The sequence below is a fragment of the Sapajus apella genome, unplaced genomic scaffold, assembly GCF_009761245.1.
Source record: "Sapajus apella isolate SASKATOON/1434 unplaced genomic scaffold, GSC_monkey_1.0 scaffold42, whole genome shotgun sequence".
Classification (NCBI taxonomy): Eukaryota; Metazoa; Chordata; class Mammalia; order Primates; family Cebidae; genus Sapajus; species Sapajus apella.
The window spans coordinates 18707823-18720441 of NW_022436982.1; the positions used below are offsets into that span (position 1 = coordinate 18707823).

At 36.5% G+C, this 12619-nt stretch overlaps 1 protein-coding gene across 1 annotated transcript in view; it reads left to right on the top strand.

Moving 5' to 3' along the window:
* The first annotated feature begins 3917 nt into the window (after positions 1-3917).
* FREM1 (FRAS1 related extracellular matrix 1) overlaps positions 3918-12619 on the top strand; it is a 191757-nt gene continuing 183055 nt past the window's right edge. Inside the window, exon 1 of the mRNA XM_032300158.1 lies at positions 3918-4984. The gene's annotated coding sequence lies outside the window, so the exon portion shown is untranslated. The remainder of the gene's footprint in view (positions 4985-12619) is intronic.

The window sequence follows — 12619 nt, forward strand, 5'->3', positions numbered from 1 at the left end:
GGCCATCTTGCTTCTTCCCCTGATTTGCATTTCTTTAATGACCAGTGATGATGAGCATTTTTTCATATGTTTGTTGGCTTCATATATGTCTTCTTTTGAAAAGTGTCTGTTCATATCCTTTGCCCACTTTTGGATGGGTTTATTTGTTTGTTTTTCTTGTAAATCTGTTTCAGTTCTTTGTAGATTCTGGACATTAGCCCTTTGTCAGATGGGCAGATTGCAAAAATTTTTTCCCATTCTGTTGGTTGCCAGTTCCAATATTGTTTCTTTTGCTGTGCAGAAGCTCTTTAGTTTAATTACCTCCCATTTGTCTATTTTGGTTTTTGTTCCCATTGCTTTTGGTGTTTTAGTCATGAAGTCTTTGCCCATGCCTATGTCCTGAATGGTAATGCCTAGGTTTTCTGGTAGGGTTTTTATGGTTTTAGGTCTTATGTTTAAATCTTTAATCCATCTTTAGTTAATTTTTGTGTAAGGTGTAAGGAAGGGATCAGTTTTAGCTTTCTGCATATGGCTAGCCAGTTTTCCCAACACCATTAATTAAATAGAGAATCCTTTCCCTATTGCTTGTTTTTGTGAGATTTGTCAAAGATCAGATGGCTGTAGATGTGTGGTGTTGCCTCCGAAGCCTCTGTTCTGTTCCATTGGTCTATATCTCTGTTTTGGTACCAGTACCATGCTATTTTGATTACTGTAGCCTTGTAGTATAGTTTGAAGTCAGGTAGTGTGATGCCTCCAGCTTTGTTCTTCTTGCTTAGAATTGACTTGGCTATGCGGGCTCTCTTTTGGTTCCATATGAAGTTTAAGGTGTTTTTCTCCAATTCTGTGAAGAAGGTCATTGGTAGCTTGATGGGGATAATGTTGAATCTATGAATTACTTTGGGCAGTATGGCCATTCTCACAATACTGATTCTTCCTAACCATGAGCATGGAATGTTTCTCTATCTGTTTGTGTCCTCTTTTATTTCATTGAACAGTGGTTTGTAGTTCTCCTTGAAGAGGTCGTTTACGTTCCTTGTTAGTTGTATTCCTAGGTATTTTATTCTCTTTGTAGCGATTGTGAATGGCAGTTCATTCTTGATTTGGCTCTCTATTTGTCTGTTATTGATGTATAGGAATGCTTGTGATTTTTGCACATTGATTTTTTATCCTGAGACTTTGCTGAAGTTGCTTATCAGTTTCAGGGGATTTTGGGCTGAGACGATAGGGTCTTCTAAATATACAATCGTATTGTCTGCAAATAGAGACAATTTGACTGCCTTCTTTCCTAATTGAATAGGCTTTATTTCCTTTTCTTGCCTGATTGCTGTGGCTAGAACTTCCAATCCTATATTGAATAGGAGTGGTGAGAGAGAGCATCCTTGTCTAGTGTCAGATTTCAAAGGGAATGCTTCCAGTTTTTGCCCATTCAATATGATATTGGCTGTGGGTTTGTCGTAAATAGCTTTTATTATTTTGAGATACATTCCATGGATACCTAGTTTCTTGAGAGTTTTTAATATAAAGGGAATTTTGTCAAAGGCCTTCTCTGCATCTATTGAGATAATCATGTGGTTTTTGTCTTTGGTTCTGTTTATGTGGTGAGTTATGTTTATAGACTTGCATATGTTGAACCAGTCTTGCATCCCTGGGATGAAGCCTACTTGATCATGATGGATAAGCTTTTTGATGTGCTGTTGCAATCGGTTTGCCAGTATTTTATTGAAGATTTTTGCGTCTATGTTCATCATGGATATTGGCCTGAAGTTTTCTTTTCTTGTTGAGTCTCTGCCGGGTTTTGGTATCAGGAGGATGTTGGTCTCATAAAAAGATTTTGGGAGGATTCCCTCTTTTTGGATTGTTTGGAATAGTTTCAGAAGGAGTGGTACCAGCTCCTCTTTGTATGTCTGGTTCAGCTGTGAACCCATCTGGATCTGGTCTTTTTTTGGTTAGTAAGCTATTAATTGCTGCCTTAACTTCAGCCCTTGTTATTCATCTGTTCAGAGTTTTGAGTTCTTCCTGTTAGGCTTGGGAGGGTGTAAGTGTCCAGGAATTTATCCATTTCTTCCAGGATTACTGGTTTATGTGCATAGAATTGTTTGTAGTAATCTGTGACGGTGGTTTGTATTTCTATGGAATCTGTGGTGATATCCCCTTTATCGTTTTTTATTGCATCTATTTGATTCTTCCCTCTTTTCTTTTTTATTAATCTGGCTAGTGGTCTGTCTGTTTTGTTGATCCTTTAAAAAAAACCAGCCCCTGGATTTATTGATTTTTTTGAAGAGATTTTTGTGTCTTTATCTCCTTCAGTTCAGTGGCCATGAAAGTCAGAATCCGCTAAGGAGTGTGTAACAACTCACCTGCCGAATCAACTAGCCCTGAAAATGGATGGTGCTGGAGTGTCGGGCCCATACCTGGCCATTGCCGGCAGTCGAGAGTGGACAGGAGCAGTGGTGGGGGTGCACGAAGACCGTGTATATAAGATGGAAAGAGGTTGACAGATTTTAAAATATGTTTAAGACATTAAATCAACACAATATGAAGTTGGGTTAGATGCGAGGAGTAGGAAAAGAAAGGCGTCAAGAATGACTCAGGCTTCAGGCCTCAGAAACTGAGTAGAGGCAGTAGCATCTAAGGAAAGGCTGGGGAGTGGCTTGGTTGGGTGAACATTGGGGGAAGACTTGAAAAATTAAGAGTTCTGTTATGGACATCTAAAGTTTGAGATATCTCTCAGATATAGTCATGGAAATGTTAAATGAGCAGTTATAGATTATTCTGGAGCCCAGAGGATCAGGACTGGAGATATAACTCTTGGAAGCATCAGCATATTTATTTTAAATTGTGGGATTAAATGGAATTTAATGGAATTTCCTATGCACGGGGTAGTGTAAGAAAAGGAGTGGGCATAGGACTGAGTCCTGAACCACTCCAATAGTTTAGGTGGAAGAGGTGGGGCCAGCAATGGAGATTGACAAAAAATTTGAGAGATGAAAAAAAAAAGAGAAGAGTGTGGAAAAGATTATGTGCTTGACCAAACTTAAATCCAGCTTCTGAACCTTTTTCTGAATCCATCTGTGTAATTTTAAAATCCAATTTTAGCAAAACTGGTCTTATACCAGTTTATTAAGAACCTCTCTACCTTGTCCTCCCTGTTTGTGATACCTATCTAAGGCTCCTATCCTCCAGCATCCCCCAAATGGTAGGATGTCTGATCACCCTGCCTTGCCTTTAGCAAGATTCCTATTAGGTGTAGCCAGAGTCCCCCTTTCCCCTGTTAGTAATTTTCTATCCTGAGACCCTCACCCTGCTCCTTGGCTGTGAGTTCCTGGTTCCCTATGTTGTGTTTGGAATTGAGCCCAATTCAACACCAAGACCCCTTTCCCCCATTGCAATAATCCTGAATAAAAGCTGTTTTTACTGCTTCAACTACTATCCAGCTCCGGTTTTTCTGTGATAAGTGCAAGGAAGTGAAGACAGTGTTTCATGAAGAAAGTTGTTTTTTAAGAAAATAATTGTTCACTGGATTTGACAAAAATGGAGGTCTCTGGTGCCTCTTGGTGAGTTATAGAGGACTGAAGAGTAAATTGGAGGAGAGGAAGTACAGAAAATCTTTGCAGACAACATGTTCTGAGAGTACTGGCTGAGAAAGAGAACAGATGATGAGGCTGTGCACTTACACGACTGGGAGTCAAGTGGGGGTGGTTTGCATGTGTTTTGAGCTGGATGTTGATGGGAAGCAAAGATGATTCTTTTGGATGTAGAGCAAGAAAATGAAGGAATGAGCTTTCTGTAGGGAGAGAGGGAGTAGGATCTTGGCCCAAAGCGTGAAGTGGCCTTTGATTCTCTTAACAGGCAGGAAGTAACAAGAGGTAGCCATGGACACAGATGGGTTGGGAATTTAGTGGTGAAAGGATGTTGGAAGGCTTGGCTTTTCCCATTGAAGTATGAGGCAAGGCTGGGGTATCAGTAAGTTTCAGTAGAGTTTCCTGGTTCATCTGTCTGAAGAGTCAGAGCTTGGGGCTGGTACAGTCCCAATAGCTGCTTGTAGCTTTCTAGCCAGAATAACACACAGCTCTTTGTTTGATACTTGGGTAACTTAAGGATCATTCTGGTGCCTGGCCCTATAATGATTCTATAATGACATGGGCTATCCTTTCCATGCCTAGAAACCAAAATTACCCAGCAAAACCCCATATGAATGCAATTTAAGTTTCTCTTCACAATCACACACATTTATCATATACTGTGTCTACTATGAGTGCTGCATACTCCCATTGTAATAGGAGAGATAGGAATACAAACATAAAAATAGAATGCAAGGTGAGAAAGTAAGAAGTCCTGGGGGATGGGAGAGTCAATGTAAGGTGTCTAGAGAACAAGGAGGAAACCTAACCCATTTATTTCCAAGCATATTTTGGCCTCTAGTTTCTAAGTTCTCTCCAGAATCTCCAGCCACATTTGTCACAGCATCTTTCTTCTTTCCTGGTGGGGAAACTCCTCCCCTAAGAGTGGTGAAGATACTCACTAATGAGAAATATTAGATATTATTAGCAGAAGGCAAGTATTAGAAAGACTCTCCTGACAGTGGGTCCTAAATAATGACAGACTATATTTCAAAGAGAACAAAAAAGAACAAAAAATCACAGCCCCTGAGGCATTTAAAACCAAACAGAGCAAATAGCTAGGCTATATAGGGTGTGTGCACCTTGCCCTGCCCCCAGACAAGATGTTCAAATGACTGTTTTCAATTGGAAGTTTCCAAGATACTATGATTTAGCTGAAAGGCCCATGTGAGTTGTGATTAGATATGAAATAGGACACATGGTTTGCTTTATAATCTACTGAAGCCCTGATAAAGACCAAATGCTGTGGAGGCTGTTTTAAATTCTGGCAAAGGTCATGAGGTTGGAATAGCCAGGCAGCTCAGGCAAACTTTCTTAAAATATCAGTTCTTATTTCCCTCTCTGGAGTAGAAGAAAGCGTGTGATGAAGAACTGGAGGAGCTTAGGTAATTATGTTTTGTTTATTTTTTCCATTCTCTTTCTTTGTTTTGTTTGTCAGTCTTTTTTAGAAACTGCTTCTGCTATTATATTAGCAGTTGCCTTGCTAATTTGTCAATGGATGGTAGGAAGATATCTTATCCTAATGCTGTCTCATTCTGGTGAGTTTGACTTGTTTTTCCTTCCCTCCTCTCTTCTACATTTCGCTTTTTACTTCTCTGCCCCTTTCAGAAGATTTGTCATTGTTTTCTATGTGGATTTTTAAAAATTCTTAGTTTTTTTTTTAGTGTTTTCTTCATCTTTCTTTTATTATACTTTAAGTTCTGAGATACAGGCGCAGAAATACAGGTTTGTTATATAGATATCCACATGCCATGGTGATTTGCTGCACCATCAATGTGTTGTCTACATTAGATAATTTTCCTAATGGTATTTTTCTCCTAAACCCCACTCCCTGACAGTCCCTGGTGCATGATGTTTCCCTTCCTGTGTCCATGTGTTCTCATTGTTCAACTCCCAATTATGAGTGAGAGCATGCGGTATCTGGTTTTCTGTTCCTGTGTTAGTTTGCTGAGAATGATGGTTTCCGGCTTCATCCATGTCCCAGCAAAGGACATGAACTCACCTTTTTTATGGCTGCATAGTATTCCATGGTGTATATGTGCCACATTTTCTTTATCCAGTCTGTCATTGATGGACATTTGGATTGGTTCCAAGTCTTTGCTATTGTGAATAGTGCTGCAATAAACATATGTGTGCATGTGTCTTTATGTAGAATGATTTATAATCCTTTGGGTATATACCCAGTAATGGGATTGCTGGGTCAAATGGTATTTCTGGTTCTAAATCCCTGAGGAATCACCACATTGTGTTCCACAATACACTCCCACCAACCATGTAAAAGTATTTCTGTTTCTCCACATTCTCTCCAGCATCTGTTGTTTCCTGACTTTTTAATGATTGCCATTCTAACTGGTGTGAGTTGGTATCTGATTGTGGTTTTGATTTGCATTTCTCTAATGACTGGTGATGATGAGCTTTTTTTTCATATTTCTGTTGGTTGCATAAATGTTGTCTTTTGAGAAGTGTCTGTTCATATCCTTTGCCCAATTTTTGTTGGGGTTGTTTGTTTTTTTCTTTCAAATTTGTTTAAATTCCTTGTAGATTCTGAATATTAGCCATTTGTAAGATAGGTAGATTGCAAACATTTTTTCCGATTCTGTTGGTTGCCTGTTCACTCTGATAGTTTCTTTTGCTGTGCAGAAGCTCTTTAGTTTAATGAGATCCCATTTGTTAATTTTGGCTTTTGTTGCCATTGCTTTTGGTGTTTTAGTCATGAAGTCTTTGGCCATGCCTATGTCCTGAATAAGATTGCCTAGGCTTCCTTCTAGGGTTTTTATAGTTTTAGGTTTTACATTAGTCTTTAGTCCATCTTGACTTAGTTTTTGTATAAGGGGCAAGGAAGGGGTCCGGTTTCAGTTTTCTGCATATGGCTAGCCAGTTTTCCCAACATTATTTATTAAACAGGGAATCCTTTCCCCGTTGCCTGCATGCTTGGCTGCTCCCACCTTCCGGGTTTAGATTGTCCTGGCACTGTGGAAAGCTGTTGTGACCTAAGGAGCAGCTGAATTTTCTTCTCTTTCTTTGATTAAAAAAAATTTACTTCATTTTTCCTCTTAATTATCAAAGTAATGTATATATACTCAGGCAGGACATTTGGGGAGTCAAGTAGAAAAGTCCAAAAAACAACAAAAATTATTTTATGAATTTTTCTCTGTTTATAGTTGATATCCAGTTTCAGCTCCAGCAATCCCTACATGAATGACCCTGGGTTACTCTTCTCTGAGTCAGTTGCCTCATATGTTCAAGAGATTGACAGCAAAAACCTAATAGAAAAATTGGCAAATGTTTTTCTATGAGGTAAACATTTTTCTACTAGAGATTTATTATAAAATAAAAGACATGAGGGATAACTCACCAAAAAAGATTGAAAGGGCTATTCAACATATACAAAATGTTTAATTTTACTCATATGCAAAATGTTTCATGTTACTCATGAGAGAAGTGCAAAATGGCAAAAAATTTAAAAGCTTGATATTATATTTTTTTCAAGGAGGCAGGGAAAAAACAGGCATATCCACGTATTGCTAGTGAAAGCACAAAATAATACATCCTTGTGGAGTGGAATGTGGCGATGGCCAATCACACCACAGTTTGTTTACATTTTGATATCATAATCCCACTTTAAGGAATTTACTCTGAAGATTGATCTCAACGATATAAAAATATAGATGCACACAGTTATTCAATATAGTATTATTTATAATTTTAAAATATCAGAAATGACCTAAATCCTAAAATATAGGAAATTTTTATTGAATGAAATATGGAACATCCATATGATGAAAAACTACAAAAATATCTCCAGGCTGGGTTCAATGGCTTATGCCTATAATCTCCCCACTTTGGGAGGTCAAGGCAGAAAATCACTTGTGCTCAGGAGTTTGAGACCAGCCTGGGCAACATGGTAAAACCTTGTCTCTAAAAAAAAAAAAAACTAAGAATTTACTGGGCATGGTGGCATGCACCTCTAGTCCCAGCTACTCAGAAGGCTGAGGTGGGAGGATTATCTGAGCCCAGGAGGCCGAAGATGGAGTGAACCATGATTAAGCCACTGCACTCCAGACTCAGTGACAGAGGGAGATTCTGTCCAAAAAAAAAAAAAAAAAAACTCCATAAACAAACATGAAATAACTTACTGTGAAAAAAGCAAAAGACAATGGAGTACATACAGTATGCTATCTTTCCTGTAAGAAATGAAAGTGATAATATACATCTCAGGAAGGATGAATCGGAAACTAATGAGATTGATTACCTACAGCATGTGGATAGGAACAAGGTAAAGGATAGGAACAAGGTGAAGTTTTGACTTTTGGCATCATGCTAATGTTTTTCACTCTGAAAAAAAAGTTAGATCAACAATGACATAGGGGAAAAACCCTAAAATGGAATACAAACAGAAGCAGATCAACCTAACCTTCAAATGAATAACATGACTACACTGAACAGTGAAAAAGAACAAACTCAGTAGTACTTTGGCTATTGTCCATCAAAAGATAAAGCTGAACTATATATATTAGGTTTGATTTCCACAATGTATGGGTTAGCTATTCTGAAATTACTTTCTGTGTACGGTAGGACTGAGCAAATGGGTAAATATATTGATTCTGTTGGCAACCAGATTTTCACAGTTTGAGAACAGTGATACAAATAAAAAGCAGGAAGGCTGTGACAAACATGATAATGTTTGGTGTTGGATTGTAATTAGAGGTATTAGTATGAATATCTGTATATCTATATACACACACGTGTATATATGCATGTCCACTTACTTATAGCTATGTATATACTCATTAACACTATTTGTGGGTGTATATAGATACATCTATATGTATCTATAACACACACACACACACACACACACACACACACACATTTCCTAACTGTGCACTGAAAAGACTTAGAAGTAAACAACAAAAATAACAACAACACACTTTTGTTTACAAATATCATGCTCCATTAAAAATAGATAGTGGTGCTAGAATTCATGACTGATTCCAGGGCCAGGGAAGAGAAAAACCAAGATGAGCCTGGAACATCTTCTTGGCTAAAAAGTAAAGTTAAAAAAAAAAAAAAAAAAAACAGTAGGACTTCGTAACAGGGTTCTTCAGAGAAACAGAACCAATAGGATGAATGGATCAATAAAAAACAAGAGACATGTTATGAAAAAATGGCTCATGCAATAATGAAGATCTTGGCAAGTCTCAAGATCTACAAGGTGAGTTTGGAAGCTGGAGACCCAGGAGAGCTGATGGTATAGTTTCCATCTGAGCCTGAAGGGCTGAGAACAAAGAGAATCAATGGTGTTTTTGCAGTCCAAAGGCCAGGAGATTCAAAACCTAGGGAAAGATAATATTTCAGTTAGAGTCTGAAGGTAAGAAAAATTGACCTCCCAGCTCTAAGGCCACCAGGCAGAAAGAATGCTGTCTTTCATGAAGGAGATGTAGCATTTTTTTGTTCTATTCAGGCCTTTAGCTGATTGAATGAGGCCCATCCATATCATGAAGGGCAATTTGCTTTACTCAGCCTACTAATTTGAATACTGATCTCATCCAAAAACATCCTGACAGAAACATTCATAATCATGTTTGACCAAATATCTGGGCATCTTGTTGTCCAATTAAGTTGACACATAAAATTAACCATCACAGGACTTACAAAAAAAAATAACAACAATACGGGATTATAACTCACTGAATAAAATAAGAATTGTGAGTCCATCGTGACAACAAACAAAGAAAAAAGAAATCTCTTTATTATAGGAGAAAGTCAGGAATTATGGAGTTGAGAAGATCACCAATTTGCAAACACCATAAAAATGAAGACAAACACAAATTTAGGGGAAATCTACAAAATATATGGCCCAAGCATTTACAAAATTTTGCTGTCATGAAAAACAAAAGCTGAAGAACTGTTTCCAATTGAAAGAGACTAAAGAGATACAACATCTGAATGCAATGAGTGATACAGGATTAAATCCTGAATCTCAAAAAAATTTGCTATGATGGACATTATTGAGACAATATGGCATAAAAATGTTGTATAAGTGTGAAATCTCCTAATTTTAATTATTATACTGTGCTTATATAACAAAATGCCCTTATTCTAAGGAAACCATTCAGTGAAATATTTAGGGATAAAAGAGCAAGATATAAGCAACTTGCCCAACTTGTTCAGAAGGGGTGTGTGTGTGTGTGTGTGTGTCTAGAAAGAGACAGACAGAGACAGAGAAACCGAAAGAAACATAAAGCCAATATGGCAAATTGTTAATTGGTAAATCCAAGTGAATATTGTACAACAGTTCTTTATAGTATTCTTACAAGTTTTCTGTAAGTGAGAAGTTATTTCAAAACAGTTTTAAAAGGTTTTTTTTAAAATGAGTGTTTATTTTATAGTGTTGTTACAAAGACTAAATAAAATAATCTATAAGAAGGGATTTAAACAGAGCCTGGCATGAAGGAAAAAACTCAGATTTTTAGCTATTATTAATAATAATGTGAATATAATCTCAACATATTAATTTTGATTTATATAAATATAATTTATATAAATATACTTCATATAAATCAAATATTAATATGTTGATATAGAAATTAAATATATTTAATGTGTTTAAATATATTATCCACATATATATCAAAATACTTAATATCAATAATATATTAATTTTTGATCAATACATTTACTATATCAACAATAACATCAATACATTCATATTACATACATATATATCTATAATACAGATATAATACGTATATATTATATATTTTTTTTTAAAGACAAAGTCTCTCTCTGTTACCCCAGCTGGAGTGCAGTGGTGCAATCTCAGCTCACTGCAAACTCTGCCTCCTGGGTTCAAGAGATTCTCGTGCCTCAGCCTCCAGTATAGCTGAGATTACAGGTGTGTGCCACCAAACCTGGTTAATTTTTGTATTTTTAGCAGTGATAGGATTTCACTATATTGCTTAGGCTGATCTTGAACACCTGGCCTCAAACAATCCACCTGCATTGGCCTCCCAAAGTGCTGGGACTACAGGTGTGAGCCACTGCACCTGGCCTATACTAATATTAATGTAGTACCAATGTATTACCTATTGAAGGAACTAATTTATTTTTTAAATTACATAATATTATATATGGCTTGCTTTTTTCACTTAAATTATACCATAAGTGATTTGATTTTTCAAACTCTTGGCCTCAAGCAATCTTCCTGCCTCGGCTTCCCAAAGTGCAGGGATTATAGTGTGAGTCATCACACCTTGCCTAGTAATTTGAATTTTAAAGAGTTGTGGTAGTTTATTTTTTGTATATATCATAATTTAAAAAATTTTCTAATTTTAGGTGTTTGTTGTTTCTATTTCTATTCTTTTAGAAATAAATAATACCTAGTGATCAGAGTATTATATCTAAAATTATTTATACCTTCATAAAATAACTAAAAGTTATAAATTTTTGTTCCTTTTCCTAATGCTGTAGGACAGGGCCCTTTAAGTGATATTGCTAAGCCAAAGGAATGGCCATTTAAAGCTCTTTAGTTAGCTGCCAAATAGCTTTCCAAAAGATTTCCCCTATTTTCTCTTGCACTGGCAGGATATAAATCTGACCATCTTATATCTCTCTCACCAACATTGCATTTCATCAGTTATTTTAATCTTCAGAAAGAGCTGATTTTCAGGAATTTCTGGATGATAGAATTTTGTTAGTTTTACAAACTTTCTACTATTCTCTATTTAAAAAAGAAAGAAAAAGAGCTTAGTTGTGGCCAAAGCAATAAGGGAACTGAATACAATGCAGATTGCATGGTCTTCATTGTCCAAAGAAAAGCATACTGCACCCTGAAAAATTAGAAGCCTCCTTGGGGGACTAGACCTGAGACAGCTTTTCCATGAGAGTCTCATATGCTGGGTAGCTGGGTTTCTTGGCATTAGATAGACCTGACTTCTATTCTTGGTTCTTTCATTTGTTAGCTCCCAAGCCTCTATTTTCTATGGGCAAAATGAGAATAAAAGTGCCTTCCTCATAGTATTGTTGGGAGTTTTAAATGAGGTAAATCAGACAAAGTGGTAGCATACTATATGCCTTATAAATATTAGTTTAAAAAAGTCCTAATGTAATTAACAATATTTTTTAAACTACAATCCTAACAATAAATGAACAGTGGGTGTCTGCATGTCACTTAATGTAAGTGTCACTTAATGTAAGTCAAGAGAAAAGTATTGCCAAAGTATAACCCACAGAAAGCAAATTTTGTGGGAGGTTAAATGTTGTCCTAGGATTAGAATCCCTGACTCCAGTGACTGTAGCTTAGTAATGAACTGAACTATAGGTCTGTTTGCCAGATGACTGCATCCTAAATGCTTGATTACATTCCTACATTTGCCCAGGAGACCACCAAAGAACAGCCCCTGCTAATTAGATTTTGAACTGAGATTTTTTTTTTTTTTTAGAGAGGAGAACATTTATTTGGTTTGATTCTAGAAGTAACAAAATCAACAAGTTTTAAGCATAAAAAATACTGTAAAACAGTATTTAGATTATCTGTGAATCAGACATGTTTGAAGAGTTGTGACCATTTCAAGATTCTTTAAATCAGTTTGGCCTTGATTGAAAAGACATCTAACATATCCCACTGCCAAAAGACTTCTTAACAGAACATTGTCTACTTTTAAGTGGCTATAAAGGAAATAGTTTCCCCAGCTCTAGGTTCTTACTGTAAAACTGATTATTAGTTGTAAAAGTGCTGCTGATTTAAGGTTTTTTAAGGTTTAAAACAATGGATGTTGAAAAATTAAGGTTTTTTTTTCCCCCTATTTATTTCTCCAGGAAACAGTCACCATAAAATGCATTCCCTTGCCTCTTGATAGTAAGCAGATGCTACACTCCCACAAAACAGAGCTCAAGAAACCTTTGCCTACGGGGCAGAATCTGCCATAAATGTCTCAAGATATTTACTTGGCCAAGATTTATGCTACATTGCTATTAAGCATAATCTTAAAAGAAATCATCCATTTAATTAATATTTA